We start from the raw sequence: 12,473 nt of genomic DNA on the forward strand, positions 1-12,473 counted from the left end.
AGCTTGAGCCCACATTCTACTGGACTCTTTGAGTTCTTGTGGTCAGGTGTGTATCTGACGTTTTTGTTGGTTTTGTTATTGTTGTTTTGTTTTTTTTGTAAGGATGGATGGGAGAGTGGTAGTGTTATTGGACCAATGGTTCTTAATGATACCCAGAATAATTTTCTTGGAATTTATCTGTATCTTCACTGATAGTTCACTTGTTTTTAGAGGGAGGTGTAGGAACAATTTATTATAGGCATGCTAGAAAATTTCAGTTCCTTTTAGAGTTAAAAAATAATGAATTATTTGCTGCTCTTTTGAGGGGGTTTTCTTTACTCTTTAATATATGATGTCAAAATTTGGTGTTCACTCACAAAAGCATAGTAAAAATACATGCAAGTAGATAGAAAATACAATGTTTTGGAAACAAAAAAATTGACCTATTTTGCTTTAAAATGCTTTTATTGATATATTCTAGTTTTGTTTTGTTTTTTACATCTTCTAGAAAGTCATCCCATATAACAAAGTATTTTTTGGGTGTTGCAGTTGGCCTGCCACTGTGAGAGGTGGTGGTGGAGGCTCCAGCTCCTAGAGCAGGAAGGGGACAGTGACAGTGACAGAAAAGAAGAGACTTGAGCTTCTGTAATCAACAGTAGGAGACTGAGAGACTGTCTTAAAGTTCAACAAATGTATTCTATACTTGAAATCTGCTGCTTTTTTCTATCACCACCTCGTTTAGAGATTGGATTTCTTAAATAAAAGGTTAAAAAGAAATTAAAGGTATAAGAAGATGCTGGGATCTGAATGTGGTATAGTGGAAGAATGGTTATCAGAATTCACGGCATTACCTGAAACTCAGATCACCAACTATGCAGCAACTCTGCACAGAGCAAAACACACACACACACACACACACACACACACACACACACAAACAACACTGGTACCAGCTCTCTACAAAGTTATTCAAGACTCAAATAATGAGCTCCTAGAGTCTGTCTGTCACCAGCTTTTTGAACTATATTGTAGTTCTGAGGTTCAGTTCAAGAGATTCACTCTACAGTTCTTACCAGAATGAATATGGGTTTATTTATGACTTACTGTTAGTCGGGACAGACACAGTAATGGTTGCATTGAAGCACTGCTACTAGGGATCTATAATTTGGAAATTGCTGATAAAGATGGAAATAATAAAGTGCTATACCTTCCTTATCTAAGCCTTTAACATACCATGAGCCCTCAACTATTGGATCCATGGCCTTGACAGAGGGAGCACTATGTCAGCATGATCTCATTAAGGTAGTATATAGTCATCTTCACCCACAGAGGGAAACATTTACTGCACAAAACAGGGTTGAGGTCCTGAGTTTTCTCATGCTATGCTACAATTCAGCTATTGTTTATATGCCTTCCTCTTCTTATCACGCATTGTGCCGCATGGGTTCCAGACTTTGCATGAGTGGGTTTCCATGGCAAAATGAAAAACACTGGAAAGAACCTTGTGGCCGACTGGTTTTGGATCCTGAATTTAAGGTGCAGCTTCTGACAAGTGTCTATTATGCCATATATAATGGACAATGGGATCTTGGCCAAGAAGTACTGGATGATATAATTTATAGAGCTCAACCAGAACTTTTCTCTCAACCATTACTGGTTGCTAATGCCATGAAGAATCCATTACCATTTGATGTTCCTGATTCTTCACAAGAAGGTCAGAAAGTACTTAAAGTAGAGGTCACACCCACAGTGCCAAGAATTTCTTGGACTGCAATCATAATTGCTTCAATCCAACATCATAGATGGAAGTAAGAAGGTGCTGAGGGTGTAAATGGAGGAGAGGAGTCTGTGAACTTGAATGATGCAGATGAAGGATTTTCATCAGGGGCTTCCCTCAGCAGTCAGCCAGTTGGGACAAAACCATCATCCTCTTCTCAGAGAGGAAGCTTAAGAAAAGTAGCAAGTGGGCATCCAGTCAAGGATAAAGAAACAGCTTCTGCCACCAAGTCCAGTGAGAACCCTTAAGAATCAGTAGTTCATAAGCAGTACACACATCAACCAACTGATCTTAGTGTAGGTTCCATTGAGTTGACACCAATGAAGAAACATTTGAGCCTATCTGTGGGGAAGGTGGTGCCAAAACCTAATAACTTCAGTCTGATCCGGACAGCAAGTGCTTCTTCAAGTAAATCATTTGACTATGTGAATGGCAGTCAAGGCAGTACAAGCATTGGGATTGGCATTGAGGGAGTTACTAATTTAGCAGGTAGCAATATCGATTTTCAACTATCAGCCTACAGGAAGACTGGCTAGGTCAAGCTGGGGAAATTAAAGATCTCCTCAGCCCAGGAACCCCCCTAACTAAGCAGTCTCACTCTTCAAGCTTCAATTTGCAGCTAATATAATAGGTGTAGTTTTGACACGTTTCTCTTCTTCTCTTCCTGCTTATCTTTTAAAACCAAACATTTCATTGTGCAAGAAGAAATTTTATCCCACAGTCTGAAACTACTGACCATTGTAATCAGATCTGATTCAGTTTAGGTATCATCATACTGTATTTTGACTGAAACAGCAATAAGATTTTCTTTCTCTACTTATTTTTCCTCTCTGTCCCCCTATCCCCACCCTAAGTGTGTTTGTGAAGCAGTATAAAATGTTTGCCTTGTCATGCCTCCCTTTCTCCTTGGGTAATGTGTAATCCATCATCTTGGCTGATCAAGGCCACAAATAATACCCAATGAAATTGCACATTGGCTAGAGTGGGTGGAGGGGAGGGAGGGAAATAATGTGATTATTGTAACCAAGGAATAATGTTCTAAATTGACTAAACTTATTCAAATGGAAAAACAAAAAACAAAAAACAAAGTATTTTTTGTATGTGTGAAAAGCAGTCAATACAACTTGTCAATACATTGAAAGGCATGAAAACACATGCTAAGTAAAATGCTTGTGGATTCCCTATCTCCATAAATGATTGGATCCTCTTGAATCTTCTTCAGTTGATCTCTATAATTTTATTATATTTACTCTTGATTTTTTTAGTGTCTAGTTGTTTTCACTTACATTGTTGTAACTACTATCAATATTATTATCTTGGCTCTTCTTTTTTCACTCTATATCAGTTCATATAGCTCTTTCCATGCTTATCCATATTCATTACACATAATTTCTTATAGCAGAGAAATATTCCATTCCTTTCATCCACTATAATTTGTTCAGCCATGTCCCAATTGATGGTCATCTATTTCGTTTCCAATTCTTAACTATAACAAAAAGTACTGCTATAAATATTTTGGTACAATTTCTATGTAATTCCAGGAATGGAATCTCTGTTTCAAAGGGTCTGGACACTTTAGTGATTTTATTTGCAAAATATCAAATTGCTTTTCAAAATGTTTGCATTATTTCACAGCTCTTCCCACAATAAATTAGTGTGCCTATCATTCCACAACCCCTCCTTACCTATTGGGGGATGGTTATTAGTCAGATATCTACTTGATAATGCTATTAGTTTAATTAGTATTGAGTGTAAAATAATTTTGGAAGCAATGCCATATTTATTATATTGTCCTGGCCTAGCCATGAGCACTGATTTGGATTTCTGCTCTATTCTTTTTTTCAGATTAGCTCAAAATTAATGCTTTTATTGGTATTTTCAAAGAAAGCTTTTAGTTTTATCACTTCTGACTTTTTTATTTCTAATTTATCTTTTTTTAAAGTGACCCTGTTCCCACTGGCTTTCTTTCCCTCATTGTGGATTGCCTCCTCTTGTTTGTTATATCTTTCCCTTTGGGGTTTTGCTTAATAACTCCTTTTTCTCTTCTTTTTTTCCCATGGCTTATATTTCTTCTTTCTGCATATTCCTCCTTCATTTAGCTTCAACTAATCCTATTCATTAGGGTTTTTTTTTATATTTCATTTTTGCACCTCTTTCCAAAAAGGATTCCTCTCTTTCCCTTCATGATCCATCCTTTCTTTCTATCTCCTCTACACCTTCTTTCTCTGATTTCATGACCTCTGTTTTTTTTTTTTAAAAAAAAAAGATATAAAAAAGAAGGGATGTAGTCTAGATGGGAGGTTTGGACTCCAAGGTATTGAGAGGGAGGGAAAGGGAGGAGAACCCCACCTTCTTTCCACAAAGTGGGGTTCAGGGGAGACAGCAGATGTAACAGGTTGGCTCAGAGAGAGGAGAGGGTGTTTGAAGATTTTCTCCCTTCTGCCTTCCCTCCTTAGCTAAAATTGCTCTTCCCAATTCACTCTTGTCCCTCTTGTTCCCCCTCCACTGCTCGAGACCCAAAAGGTCTCCCCTTGATCTGTTTGCTCACACTCAGCTTGGGGAACAGATAACTTTTAATGTTAACCCAATCAGGTAATGCAAAGGGAATAATGGGCAGGGAAGAATGGGAAAAGGAAAGTGGGAAAAGGGGATCCCTAAACCCTTTTCCCCCCTCCTTGAGTTTGGGGGGGAACTCAGGCCTTGGCAGCCTGAGCCCCTTGAGAGAAAGTCAGGTTGACTCATCCCTGGGCAACAGGAGCTGAGGTAAAGTCTGCTCAGGTTTCTCTTCAGAAAGTCCCTTCAATTGAGATATGTTGGGGGGAAAGATTTCCAGTCACCAGCAGGAAAAATGGGTAACCCTTGGGAGAAAGTCTTTATCTGCCTTCTGTCTTCGAAGTCTCCAGATGGAGAGACCCTCACTGCTCTCCTCACCAGAGTCTTCTCTCCTCAGGACTCCACTCCTGGGGCCCTGCCCCCATCAAGGTGATCAATTTCATATACTCTTCAGTCTGGCACTTTTTCTCTAGTGACAGCCTCTATCACACCTCTAAAATTATTTGGTCTCTTTTGTTTGCCCAACACTGTTCTATATTCTCACCTCTTCCCCCACCCCCACCCCATTTACCTCAAAGTCTCATCCCTTTGTCCAAGTTTATCCACTTCTTTTCCACCATCAAAGTGATATTGAATTCCTTTCTTCCCCTTTTCAATCTTCCTCCTTTCATCCTCCCCAGTTCCTTGTAGATTCTTTTTTTTTCTTCTGACACTACAGAGGTCATCTTCTCTTCATTGCTAGCCCTGGATTTATTTGACTGGCACATCACACATTCCTCTCTATCCTCCTGTTCCTTCTGTCCTATATATACACCTTCCTCAGGTTCTGTCCATAATGCCTCATGCCTTCCTCTTTATTGTTACTTTCACAGGACCCACTCCTTTAACCCTGTCTCCTTGGGTTTTATTAAGAGGTTTTTTTACTGTTCATTCTGTTGTGATTCTGTTGCTGTCCTTATTTGCTGTATTTGTTCACTCCTTCTGCAGTTCTGTTTTGAGGTATTTAAGAAGCAAGTAATCTCTTTAGTTCTAGTTTTCTATTGCAAAATGTTTCAAATGCCTCTTTATTATTGTCTATCTTTTTTTTCCCCTGTCTCATGTATGGATAAGTTCAAATTTGCAGGGTATGTCAACCTGGGCTTCATCCTGAACATCATTGTTCTTTAGAACATGTTATTCTTTTCCCACAAATTTTCTAGAGGGTTTAGAATAGTGTTGTATTTTTAAATGCCCCTTTCCTGGATATGCATAGGTCTTTCTCCTAATGCCTTGTAGAACTTGTTTATGAATTAAGTTGTGAAATTTTACCACTAAGTATCTTGGCATTTGCAGCCTTGGCTTTTTGTTTGCTTATTTTCCTGAGGTGACCTGTGAATTCTTACAATTGGAATTTAATTTTCCATTTTTAGAAGTTCTAAGCAGTTATTTTCTTCTATTATTTCCTGCATTATTGTGTTCAGGATTTTTGTCGTCTTGTTATGTCCATCTGGGATATCTCTAGGTCCTAATTTTGTCTATTCTTCCTGTCTTTGAGATGAGCATGTTTTTTTTTTTTTAATATATTTTATTTGATCATTTCCAAGCATTATTCGTTAAAGACATAGATCATTTTCTTTTCCTCCCCCCCAACCCCCATAGCTGACGCGTAAATCCACTGGGCATTACATGTTTTCTTGATTTGAACCCATTGCTATGTTGATAATATTTGCATTAGAGTGTTCATTTAGAGTCTCTCCTCTGTCATATTCCCTCAACCGCTGTATTCTGGCAGTTGCTTTTCCTAGGTGTTTCCACTCCCATAGTTTATCCTTTGCTTATGAATAGTGTTTTTTTTCTCCTGGATCCCTGCAAATTGTTCAGGGACATTACACCGCCATTAATGGAGACGTCCATTACGTTCAATTATACCACAGTGTATTAGTCTCTGTGTACAATGTTCTCCTGGTTCTGCTCCTCTCGCTCTGCATCACTTCCTGGAGGTTGTTCCAGTCTCCATGGAATTCCTCCACTTTATTATTCCTTTTAGCACAATAGTATTCCATCACCAACATATACCACAATTTGCTCAGCCATTCCCCAATTGATGGGCATTCCCTCATTTTCCAGTTTTGGGCCACCACAAAGAGCGCAGCTATGAATATTTTTGTACAAGTCTTTTTGTCCATTATCTCTTTGGGGTACAGACCCAGCAGTGCTATGGCTGGATCAAAGGGTAGATATTCTTTTGTTGCCCTTTGGGCATAGTTCCAAATTGCTGGGCAAAATAATTTCTAATGATTGCCTTAATTTCATCTTCATCGGAGGTGCTGTCCCACTTTTCATCTTTAATGCTGTTAATTTGCTTTTCTTCCTTCCTTTTTTTAATTAGATTGACCAGTACTTTGTCTATTTTGTTTGTTATTTCAAAGTACCAGCTTCTTGTCTTATTTATTAAATCAATAGTTCTATCACTTTCGATTTTATTAAATTTCTCCCTTAATTTTTAGGATTTCTAGTTTGGTTTTCTGCTGGGGGGTTTTAATTTGATCGCTTTCGATTTTTTTCATTTGCATTTCCAATTGATTGATCTCTGCTCTCCCTTGTTTGTTAATATAAGCATTCAGGGATATGAATTTACCTCTGATTACCGCTTTGGCTGCATCCCAAAAGGTTTGAAAGGATGTTTCGCCATTGTCATTTTCCTCGATGAAATTATTAATTGTTTCTATGATTTCTTCTTTAACTAAAAGGTTTTGGAGTATCATATTGTTTAATTTCCAATTGGTTTTAGATTTGGTTTTCCATGTACCATTACTAATCATTATTTTTATTGCCTTGTGATCTGAGAAGGCTGCATTCATTATTTCTGCTTTTCTGCATTTGTGTGCCATGTTTCTGTGACCTAATGTATGGTCAATCTTTGTGAATGTGCCATGTGGTGCTGAGAAGAAGGTGTATTCCTTTTTATCCCTATTTATTTTTCTCCATGTGTCTATTAATTCTAATTTTTCTAAGATTTCATTCACTTCTTTTACCTCTTTCTTATTTATTTTTTGATTTGATTTATCTAAATTTGATAATGGTTGGTTGAAGTCTCCCACTAGTATGGTTTTATTGTCTATTTTTTCCTTCAATTCTCCTAGTTTCTCCATTAGAAATTTGGGTGCTATATTATTTGGTGCATACATGTTGATTAATGATATTTCCTCATTGTCTAGAGTCCTTTTTAAAAAAATATAATTACCTTCCCTATCCCTTTTGATCAGGTCTATTTTTGCATTGGCTTTATCAGATATCATGATTACCACTCCTGCCTTCTATCAGTTGAGGCCTAGAAGGTCTTACTCCATCCTTTAATTCTGACCTTGTGGGTGTCAACCCGCCTCATGTGTGTTTCTTGAAGACAACATATGGTAGGGTTTTGGATTCTAATCCATTCTGCTATTCGTCTACGTTTTATGGGTGAGTTCATCCCATTCACATTCAAAGTTATGATTGTCATTTGTGGACTCCCTGGCATTTTGATAGCCTTCCCTAATTCTAACCTTTTCTTCTTCAGCTCTACCTTTTAGTCCAGTGATTTACTTTGAATCAGTCCCCCTTGTCCCCTCCCTTGATGTTTCCCTTTTTAGTCCCTCCCTTTTTCTTCCCTCTCCCTCCCCCCTCTCTTTCCCTCCCTTTTTGTTCTCCCTCTCCCCCTCCCCCCCTTGGTTTTCCCTTCTCCCTACCCTTGTTGGGTAAGATAGAATTCAAGATCCCAATGGATCTGGATGTTTTTCCCTCTCAGAGTTGATTTCCCTGAGATTAAGGTTTAAGTAAAAAAAAAAAAAACCCTCTCTTCCTCTCCTTCTTATAGGAGTTTTCTTCCCTTCCCCTTCCCATATGAATGTTTGTGTGAGAAAGATTATTCTATTTGGTCTTTCTTTACCCCCTATTTATACATTACATTTCCCCCACATATTAGTATACATAGATTGATATAAATGTAGTCCTTATAGAAGAGAGTTTGAGTAAAAGAAGAAGATAACATTTTTCCCCTTTCCTTAATATTTACCTTTTCAGGTATTCCTTGCTCTTTGATTTTCGGTATCAAACTTTCCACAGAGCTCTGGTCTTTTCTTTGCAAAAAGTTGGAAATCTTCTATTTTGTTGAATGCCCACACTTTCCCTTGGAAGTATATAGTTGGTTTTGCTGGGTAGTTGATTCTTGGTTGGAGACCCAGCTCTCTTGCCTTTCTGAAGATCATGTTCCATGCCTTACGATCATTCAGAGTAGAACTTGCAAGGTCTTGTGTGACCCTGATTGGCATTCCTTTATATCTAAATTGTCTTTTTCTGGCTTCCTGTAGGATTTTTTCTTTTGCTTGATAGCTTTGGAATTTGGCAATTACATTCCTGGGAGTTGTCTTTTGGGGGTTTAGTGTAGAAGGTGTTCTGTGAGCTCTGTCAGTGGCTGTATTGCCCCCTTGTTCTAGAATCTCTGGGCAATTTTCTTTGATTATATCTTGTATCACCATGTCCAGTTTGGTGTTTATTTCTGGCTTTTCTGGGAGTCCAATTATTCTTAAATTATCTCTTCTCCCTCTATTTTCCAGATCTGTCACCTTGTTGGTGAGATATTTTATGTTCTCTTCTAATTTCTTGGTATTTTGGCTTTGCTTTATTAATTCTTGCTCTTTTACACGATCGTTGTCTTCCAGCTGCCTGATTCTGGCCTTTAAAGCCTGGTTTTCCTTTTCAGTTTCATCACACCGGTTTTGTAGATGCGTGAATTTCTTTTGCATTATTTCCAACTTTTCCTCCCAGAAGGCTTCCATCTTTTTGGTCATTTCTGATTCAAATTCTTCATGGGTTTGTGGAGAGTTTCCATTTCCTTTGGAAGATTTTGGAGCATTTTCTTGTATATCATCTTCTATCTCCTCTGTATTTTGTATTTTGGCTCCATAGAATGTGTCCAAAGTCGCCCCTTTCTTCTTATTTTTCTTGGGATTTTGGGGCTTCTGTGCTTCTGTGGAGTTTGCCATCTCTGAATGTGGAGGATTAGCTTTTCTTATCTCTGTCTGGTGTTCAGAGGCTTTAGTCCTGGGCAGATTGTCGGTTCTATGAGGTTTCCCTGGGTTAAATTGAGTATGCCTCACTGGAACTGGAGTGGAAAGGTCGGACCAGGGGGCCACACTCTCCCCTGGCTCTCTGGGTCGGGTTGCTTTCCGGAAGTTGCCTTCAGAATAGCTGGCCGTGAGGCTGTTTCCTCGGCCTGCGGGGGATGGGCTGCGGCTTCCCCAAGTTTCGAGGGCAGGGACTTTCACTGAGACTTGGATAGCAGGATCCAGCCCTTGAGGCTGTCTTGCCCGCCCTGAGGGTTGCTGTTGTTTCAGACAAGCCTGCTCTCTGGGGGGGAGGGGGGGGAGCTCTGAGGGCAGTGACTTTCACTGGGACTCGGATAGAAGGCCCTGAGGGTTGTTGTTGTTTCAGACGACTCTGCTCTCTGAGCCAGGCGGGGCTGCGGCTTCCCGGAGCCTTGGACTCTGCGCTCCTACCCCTTAGGTCCAAGTGATCTCGGGTTCTGGCTTTTGAGGGGGGGCCTTACATTTTGATCCGGGTTCAGGTCCAGGAGGAGGATTCCCAGGGTCTGTGCTGTTGATGGTTTTGAATTTCGGCGCCTTAGGAGCTTATAGTTTGAGATCGGTCGGGAAGGGTTTTCAGGAGATCTGAACTTTAGCTTTCTCTAAGCCGCCATCTTGACTGGAAGTCGAGATGAGCATGTTTTGCTTGCATAGTGAACATACTTTCTTTCATTCCTATTATTTTTGCATTTCTTCTTCTAGCCTGTATATATTTACATTCTTTATTTGTGGTTCTCTTATTTTGTCTCTTTGGTGAGACATGTCATCACAGTTTCCAATTTTTCTATTCTATTTATTATTTTTGCTGTGCAGGCCATAAGCTCTGCTCTTATAATTTTCATTTCTTTTTTGAATCATTAAGAAATAATGTATTGTCATTCCTTATTTTCCTTAAATTCCACAGGGACATCTGTTTCATCACATGTTTGATCATTTCCCCTTTTCTTGCAGAATTTACTCATACATGCCTGAAATCATTTTATTATATCCAGAGGCCAAATTTCCTTCTGTTATTAATGTTTTCCCTCTTGATTTATCTGCTTATGTTTAATGTTTTTGAGTATTTTTCTTCCTGAGGTTTTAGGTAATTTCATCCTGACTTTTCCCAATTTACTTCCTGATTCTGCCCTCTTTGATGATGGTGTGCTTGGAGACTGAATCCCAAAGCCTTGCAACTCCTTCATATGCTGGGCAATTCATGGTTCACTAACAGGTTTTTGCCTTGGGTGACAGACTTGCTCCTTCATCTGTAATAGTGTTTTTTTTTTCCCCTTAGGTTCACTGGAGTGCTGCACTCCTACCCCAAAACATGCACATAATGCCCTGTTTTAGTGTCCTATCTCCTTCCCTCTGGGCAATTCAGACAGCTGCCATGTTGGTACACTATAGGGAGGGCCTGATCTGCACCTTTTCTGGCAGACTTTTGCTCCTGTAGGACTTCTACCTTTAGAAATGGTTGACTATAGCTGCCTGAGCAATATCTGTCAACCAGGGACTAGAGTCTCTTTTGCACTGGAAAGTGGGAGCAGGGACCAGAGTGTGGGGCTGGATTTGGTTGAAAGCTGGACCTGTTTGACAGGTTCTTTGGGCAGCTGGTGCAGATTCACTTCTGGTAGCATGGGAGATGACAGGGTGGTGCTGAGGGATTTTGGATTCCAGGTATTCTAGACCATTAAGAAAGCTACAGTTGCTTTATCTTTATCAAATAATTTTTATTTTGGAGAAGTTTGAGAACTGATAGGAGTCAGAGAAATTATGTTAATTGCCAAGTTGCAGATTCCCCTTTTCCTTAAGATGAATATAGTTTACCATTCTTTTAATGTAGCCCAAGAGTTCATTTGATATTTTCCCTGCCAAAACTCACTATGGACTCATACAGAGTGTGCAATCAACCACATAGAGATTCTTGATCTTTTTGTTTATGTGTATGTGTTGATTAAACATATGGAACCTTTCTCAAAAATAATGATTTGTTGTCTTCATAATTTAAGGAAATGGCAAATTTCAGTTAGTGGTTAATGAAAAGAAAAAATGTGATTTTTTTTCCCCTCCCCATCCATGTTCATGTACTCCCTGAAATTAATCTACCCATTCCTTTGAGATCCATGTATCTCAGATTAAGAATCGATGTATTAAAATTTTTAAATCTTTTTCAAGAAAGTGGTTATATAGTCATGCTTCTATTTTAAAATTTTGTGGTATTTTCTGAATTCAAACATAAAAACTTAACATTTAGTAACAATACCAATACATCTTATCTTATTGGCAAATATTTGGTCTGAGGATCGAAGAGGATATTAAAAAAAAGGATACAGTTTTCTTTCTTCAATGGCAGACATTAGACTAAGGTCTTTGAGAGGAATGAATAGGGAGGAGCTTTCTTCAATGAGTAGACTCCTGAAACCTCATTTTCTGAACTGTCTTTGGGTTTACTATAATATCATGGCTATGTTTCTCAGGTTGAGACATGCTGTGATGGATCTAAATCTGGGCATCTACATCATATACCGGCTGGATGGCTCACTATTCGACCTTCGCCGCCTGACTGCAAAAACAAAGACAACAGAGAGACTCATCCTGGAAGCTCTCTTCGCAGATGACTGTGCTCTCATGGCCCACCAAGAAAATCATCTCCAAACCATTGTGGACAGGTTCTCCACCGCAACAAAACTGTTTGGCCTGACTATCAGCCTCAGCAAAACAGAGGTGCTGTTCCAACCTGCACCAGGGAGGCCAACTAATAAGCCGTGCATAACTATCAATGGCATGTAGCTTTCTAACGTCAGCACTTTCAAGTACCTGGGCAGCACCATCGCCAACGACGGGTCCCTAGACCATGAGATTAATGCCAGGATCCAAAAGGCCAGCCAGGCACTCGGGCGGCTGCGCTGCAAAGTCCTCCAACACAGCGGTGTAAGCACTGCGACGAAGCTCAAAGTGTACAACGCAGTGGTCCTCAGCTCGCTCCTGTACGGCTGTGAGACATGGACACTGTACCGGAAGCACATGAAACAGCTGGAGCAATTCCACCGACGCTCCCTCTGGTCAATCATGAGGATCAG

The 12,473-nt window shown here is 39.5% G+C and overlaps 1 pseudogene; it reads left to right on the forward strand.

The window, feature by feature from the left end:
• Positions 1-772: 772 nt before the first annotated feature.
• Positions 773-2,416, forward strand: LOC100014053 (hyccin 2-like; annotated as a pseudogene).
• Positions 2,417-12,473: the final 10,057 nt, after the last annotated feature.

Source organism: Monodelphis domestica, chromosome 5, assembly GCF_027887165.1.
Source record: "Monodelphis domestica isolate mMonDom1 chromosome 5, mMonDom1.pri, whole genome shotgun sequence".
Lineage (NCBI taxonomy): Eukaryota > Metazoa > Chordata > Mammalia > Didelphimorphia > Didelphidae > Monodelphis > Monodelphis domestica.